Raw genomic sequence first — 7,500 nt, forward strand, 5'->3', positions numbered from 1 at the left:
CGAGACGACCTTTTTAAACAAGTGAGGGGCTGTATAAGGTCGTTTAAACAGTGGAAGTGACCACACGCTTGATCCGAGCATCGATAATGGCCCTTGGTCTGCAGCGAAAATACAAAAAAAGGTTCGACGCTGGAAGGAAATGGTACCATAGTGCAAGTTCTGTTCTCTATTCTACTCCGTCGACAGGCTGGCATGTGTGAAAGTGTTGATGGGCCTGTCTGTTTTGCTCTGACTAAGATATCTTTCATGGCTTTTTCTTTGCGATATACTACGTAGTATGAGGGGCGTGTTAAATACTTCTCTTAGATGTGGGTAATTTTCTATCAGTTGCCATTTCCTCGTGAGCGGATTAGTATTTTGTGACAAAAGTCAGAATTGTGTTACATGTGCGTTTTCATCTCCAAGTGCATGACCTCTTTTTGATGGAGAGATGCCTTTTAACACTGCTCTCTGAGTATCGTCTATTTTTATGGCGTATTTCAAAGTCTCGTGCGTTTTTCAAAACTAGAATGTGAAAATTTTGTTATTCGAAGCGGTACTTCTTTCCCTTTTATGAACCTCCTTGTTACTCGAGCTCCGGCCTGGTGGACATCAGGAACCTTTTGTAGAGCACAAATATATGTTTTTCACAGTTAAGAATTCCCGCGTTCAATCGATTAGCCAAGGCTTACATTTTTCTTACAATGGTTTTTGCAGCGGTATGAAGACTTATCTCCTGATTCCTGCGACTCTTTGAGGGATTTCGGCAATTTATGGTCATTTATTCTGAATATTGTGAGGCCGATTTACATCAACAGTGTTTAGTACTAACCATTCTACCACCTTTTTAGAAACCAACTCCACAGATTTATAAAGTTTTCTTCTTTTTTCCTTCACTATCGCTGACGTCACTCATACATTTCCTTCCAGAAGATCGAAATGTCTTGTCTAAGTCAACGCGGGGCCTCATGTGACAAAGACTATTTTTAGTAATAGCGCAAAGCGCTAAAAAAACACGTGAGTTTGAAATTCATTTAGTGAATCGACGAGTAAAGACTGCGATCAGTCGTCCTTTCTTCCTCATATCCAACGCGCAGGTGGAAGATGAAAACATTATGCAAGGAGAAGAAAGATACTGCTCGCACTCTACAACGAGTAGTGAGTGTTTCATTGGGTTTCAAACTCGTCCGCGTGACCAGAATGAGGTGATGCAATTAGCTTATTAACTTATAAATAATTAGTACTGTTCCTAGTTCTTCTTTTATGTACAGTGCGTGTGTTGTGGTTTAATTTTGTTTTTGGTTCGAAAAGTTCATTTTTTTTCGAACCAGTTTATGTTTTTTAAACTGCTTTAATATTTTTAGAACACTGCCCATTTTAACATACTTGGATATCTTTCTGTAATTAATTTTATGCGGTATGTATAAATAGAGGATATTACATGGCCGTGCGGGGATACGAATTTTATCTTCGAGTGCTGCAAGTATCTCTCATGAGTGAGCGAAGCGAACGAGTGAGAGATACTTTCAGCACGAATGTGTGAAATGTTAATGTAGTAGAGAAGAATTATATTAAAGCACAAAAGTATCGTACAATGAAGAGGAAGCTCGCCTTTTATTGGCTAATCGTGTTCGTTACCATGACGACAGCGATATCCTCACATGTGAAAGATAAAAATGATACGTTCACTGCGCGCGGTGAAGATATGATTTTTTAGTAAAAGGAGAAATCCTGGTATTTCATCAATATCTATATAATAAAATAAACTAGAGAAATCACTTTAAGAGTATTATGATGGATTGTTGTCTCTGATGGTATCAAAGACAATATAACTTTGTGCATGTGAATGGCAATTTGTAGAGTTTAGGGTTAAATTCTCAGCTTCGTGATGAGGGTTAAGCTCTCAATAAAGTTTACGCACTTAAGTTCATTTTTTTTTCGAACCAGTTCATGTTTTTTAAACTGCTTTAATATTTTTAGAACACTGCCCATTTTAACATACTTGGATATCTTTCTGTAATTAATTTTATGTGGTATGTATAAAATAAACGAGAGAAATCACTTTAAGATTATTATGATGGATTGTTGTCTCTGATGGTATCAAAGACAATAATAACTATTTGTGCATGTGAATGGCAATTTTTAGAGTTTAGGGTTAAATTCTCAGCTTCGTGATGAGGGTTAAGCTCTCAATAAAGTTTACGCACTTTAAGTTCATTTTTTTTCGAACCAGTTTATGTTTTTTAAACTGAGTTAATATTTTTAGAACACTGCCCATTTTGACATACTTGGATATCTTTCTGTAATCAATTTTATGTGGTATGTATCCTATGCAGATCAAGGATAGGTCTCCACAGCCACCAGAGAGCATGTCGCCAGGCATCTACCTCTTCCCAGTGATCTTCGGACCCGAAGAAACAGCCATCATCATAAAATAAACTAGAGAAATCACTTTAAGATTATTATGATGGATTGTTGTCTCTGATGGTATCAAAGACAATAATAACTATTTGTGCACGTGAATAGCAATTTTTAGAGTTTAGGGCTAAATTCTCAGCTTCGTGATGAGGTTAAGCTCTCAATAAGGTTTACGCATTTTACCCAAAAGCCAACGCAACGGTTGTTTTAGACAAAACACTGCAAATAAGCGATTACTCCAATCTGATTATCACTACAATGCGCGCCAATCCCTTAACTAGAAAATTACTAGAATGCAGTGTCTGACACTTGCAGACTGCAGACTAACCGTAACTCGCAGTAAAAGCTAACCGTTTTAGACTTAACTGCTTCTCAGCGCTATTTGAAGTGGGTGCTTTACAGACTTAACTGTCTATCAGCGCTATTTGTAGGTAGTCTGCAGTTGTCATGACCTAATGAAATACTACCTGTTTCAAATAAGAATATTGGTTTATGGTTGGTGGAAGTAAAGCATTCTTTCACATGTAGGATAAAGGGGTTTAGTTTGTAAAGAAGCAGTAGTGCTGTGTTTTGGGGGAAGTGAAATAAGACAAGGGTTTGTCAACTGAGTTGATATGGTAAATTGATCACCCTTTTCTGTCTTTCACACTTTGTAGGACTACTTTTTATAAACAGTGATATTCTTTAATCATTCCTTTGGCAATATAACTTGTATAATATAAGTCTTATATTATAAGTTCTCAGATTTTCAATTAAATAGAGCACTATACAACTGGAAAGTAACTACATTACAATTAAACGTAACAATGATATTATTTAAAAATGCCGAGGTTGTAATCAGGCATGATATAAAACGAAATTGCAGCGTTGACACCGATTAAAAAGTTCAGCTAAAAGTAAAACGTTTCGTTCACTTCGGTGACCTTTATCAGTTACGTATGCAAATGTCACTAACGATGGTAAAAATAGGCAAGTAGGTGACAAATATGCATAACGCGTGTGCCAAAAAATGTTCTAGAAATTCTTGAGGTTGAGGTACACACGTGGAAACTCAACGTGCTAGTTGACTGAGTTCTCTTCTTTATTAGAATACCACGCTTCCAAAAACAACCGCTGGTTCCATTGGGGACAGATGTGAAGAATTGACACGTTTTCAAAATCGAAGCTGTGGCCAGTTTTTTGAGAATGTTGGGCCAGTCGAGTAATAATAAGTTTCTAATAAGGAGGAGAACTCAATCAACGCGCACGTTGAGTTTCCACGTGTGTACCTCAACCTCAAGAATTTCTAGAACACTTTTGGCACACGCGTTATGCATATTTGTCACCTACTTGCCTATTTTTACCATCGTTAGTCATATTTCCCTACGTAACTGACGAAGGTCACCGAAGTGATCGAAACGTTTAACTTTTTAAAAAACTTGTTAATCAGTGTCAACGCTGCAATTTCGTTTTATGGTATTATTTGTACTGTTACAATATTAATAAACTAGAATTTATCTTGAAAGGAAATTACTCGTTTTGCAAAATGACCCGTTTACAAGCTGAATATAAAGGAAATGTCTGAAATAATCGAACGTAAGCACAGGCAGCCCAAGCTCAAAATGTTAGGAGTTCAGTGTAACGTGACATATGCTACATAACATAACTACCCGAAACGTGACTCCCGCCTTACAGCATATGGAGGTATTGTGTTACAACGGTTTGAATTTGTAAAGGTTTGTATGGGAAGGTTTGCTGGAAAAGTCAATTATTCTTATATTTTGTGAATAAAATCTACTTACCCTGTTGCCGTGTTGTATTCTTTGATGTTTGCCAGCTTCGCAGGCCAATCTAACGCGATTTCGGCGACTTATCGTTTTGTGGGTTTCCACTGCCAAACGCAGTTTCGACGGTTTCCACTGCTAAAAAGCAGTGGAAACCCACAAGACGATAAGTCGCCGAAATCACGTTAGATCGGCCTGCGAAGCTGGCAAACAACAAAGAATACAACACGGCAACAGGGTAAGTAGATTTTATTCACAAAATATAAGATAATTGACTTTTCCAGCAAAGCCGTTGCCTTCCCATACAAAACTTTTACAAATTCAAACCGTTGTAACACAATACCTCCATATGCTGTAAGGCGGGAGTCACGTTTCGCGTAGTTATGTAATATAGCATATGTCACGTTACACTGAACTCCTAACATTTTGAGCTTGGGCTGCCTGTGAAGTAAGATTAGTAACACTGCACAGGTTTAATGTTGTAGGAGAAATAAGTCATTGGACTTCTCCAAACCTGGTCAGTACTCGAGCATAATTATTTTCGATGTCAGTTATTATTGCTAAAAGCAATTGGGTACAAGGGTGGCATTTTACCATCAATTCAATCTCTATCGAAGAGAGGTATGTTGAAGCTGCCATCGGTTGTTAGGCCAACCTCGTTCCCAGGACCTTTTCCCTTCCCTGGCTTGGGGGTGGGGCGCCCCACCCCCAAGCCAGGGAAGGGAAAAGGTCCTGGGAACGAGGTTGTTGTTAGGCATTTTCTGTGCATGAAATGGATGTGTTGACAACTTTCTGGCTGATTTCTGCATAATTTCTTGAAGTCACTTCTCCGTAATTAGACTGTGTGCTTCTGACAAGACTTGAAACATTTCCCGTTTTGGAACTACTTTCTTGTTGTTTCCTGTGAAGAGCTCCTGAAACCAATTTCCCTCGAGTTATCATATGTTGTTCCATTTTGTTAATTGTTGCGGCTTATGCGCCGATCAACTCGAAACTTCAACATCTGAACTTTTTGAAGATTGGATCGTTGAAATTCCCGCCCCCTCTGGCCAAAATGGTGTCCAAATGCCCTACCCTATCGTGGGATTTGTCTGTCATACCCTACTAAAGAACAATCGTCGTCGGCTCCTGCCGTCTTTAATAAAGACCTTTTGAAGACCTTTTTTGTAAGCCAATCGCTCGTAAATGCTACATCTCTTCCTTTAAACTCTTCCATCTCGTCCAAACACGTGTTTTATAGATGTTAGCGACTTCCTCTGTTTCTCTATAAAAATCTATTTCATTTACGCAATTGCGTTGGTGTGACTCTGCTGCTCTGTGACTCTGGTGTTGTATTGCACATTTGTGAATATATCAAGTTTGGACCGAGAGTGGCCTGGGATGAATAATAAAATATACACCACATTTGCGTGGTAAAACGTCTTAAGGAGAAAGCAGTAGATCCAGAGATAGGGAGTTCAAGATCAAAGTTCTGGTAAGTATACAGAAAGGGCTTGAGTAGTGTTGCGTAGCGGGAGTGGGTATAAGTGGTATCCGGTGGTGGGATAGAGAAGATCAGGGAGGGGTAGGTGAAGAGAAGGGAAAAATGCCTAGTTTTTTTTTTAACCCCCTAAAAAAACCAAGCCCATATTTTTTTAACTACACCCCCCAAAAAGAAAAATCCCTTTTTTCAGACAGTTGATTAAAATAACCAGTTTAAAAATTTAAACTGGTTTGAACACATGCTTAGTGCATCCTATTTCAATCGAGACGCAAGCTTGTTTCGCAATCGAGAAAACAGCGGAGAAGGCCTAGGGAAGCCCCCGGCGGTTTAGTAAAATAACGCGAACCTCGCGTGACAATGACAAAATACTATAGGCAGTGTATAAGCAGTCTATTTTATACTCGTGACAATCACAGTTTCACACAGGACACTGAAAAACGCAGACTGCAGACTGTGCAGACCGTCTGTAAAATGAAAAATCGGTTAGCCTGAATTAGACCTAAATAACATTCGGTTAGCCTAATTAGGCCTAAATAACATTCAGGTTAGTCTGTTTACGGTTAGCTCTCAATAATAGTGAGGGTAACGCCATATTTTACCCCTGGGTCTGCACGGTCTGCACAGGCTGCAGTCTGCGTTTTGGGGTGACCGGTTTCACACTGGCCGTTACAACAGCTAACACATATAAGAAAATAACACAAACAGCGGTGATAAACATTGTATTCTAACGCATTTTTATAAAACTTGACGTTTCGTATGCTAGTCAACACACATTTTCAAAAGTGACCGTTACAATTTTTTCTAACCCTAACCCTAACCCTAACCCTATATCGTAAACAATAGGGGTCTGGAACCTAGACTGAGACCTAGACTGAGAATTTTCTCCTTTGAAAATGTGTTGACTAGCATACGAAACGTCAAGTTTTATAAAAATGCGTTGGAATACAATGTTTATCACAGCTGTTTGTGTTATTTTCTTAAACAAGCTACGATGGCCTAAGAACAAGAGTTTATATAACACATATAAACTTTATTTCATCTCGAACTTCAGAATAAGTACAAACAGGGCTAATATCTTGGAGACATAACATTTACGGCTAAAATACACAGTATCTACGGATACATAACTAAATACATAAAATGTAAGGATATTTTGATTAAAAAGAAAAGCCGATGTACAAAATGCCGCCCTGGATTCTCCTTTAAAACCAGTAAACTCAGTGGGGTACGGATAAAATCAGGTAGCGCATTCCGCAACTTAGCTGATACTTGTAAGAAGAAGAACTAAGACCATGATAACTCGCTGTTCTAGGTTTATTGAGGGACAGAATGGAATTTCCGCGAAGATCATATTAAGAAGAAGACCGGAGAGCGAAAATGTATTTTTCGTATACAATAGCAGGAAAAGTTTGAATGCACTTATTGCTGGTTTTCACTCACGTGATCAACAGCCATGTTTTTCAACGAAAACAAAAGGAAGCGTTTGCATAATAATAGAGTTAAATTCCCGGAGGATTTGGTCGGGGCACCAACATGGCCGCCTTTTCTTTGTTTAGGGCACCAACATGGCGGTCGTGACGTCATGTGAAAACCGAGAATAGGCATAGCGCTGTAGACTTTGACTTTAGTGGTAAGAATGCAGGTAACCTGCAAATATAAATTTAATTATTATACCGTTTCCTTGACAAGAAATCATAAAAGGCCAGTCTTTTGCTAAGGGGATAACAGCGGAAAGAGCACTACTTTGTCCCGAATTTTCCGTGATAAAAACTTGTTCAGAAATCAAAAGTCTACGTTAATAGCACACACCAGGGCTCCTCCTTCGTATCTGGCTAGAAATTTTCTCCTCGCTTTTTC

The sequence above is a fragment of the Montipora foliosa genome, chromosome 4, assembly GCF_036669935.1.
Source record: "Montipora foliosa isolate CH-2021 chromosome 4, ASM3666993v2, whole genome shotgun sequence".
Classification (NCBI taxonomy): Eukaryota; Metazoa; Cnidaria; class Anthozoa; order Scleractinia; family Acroporidae; genus Montipora; species Montipora foliosa.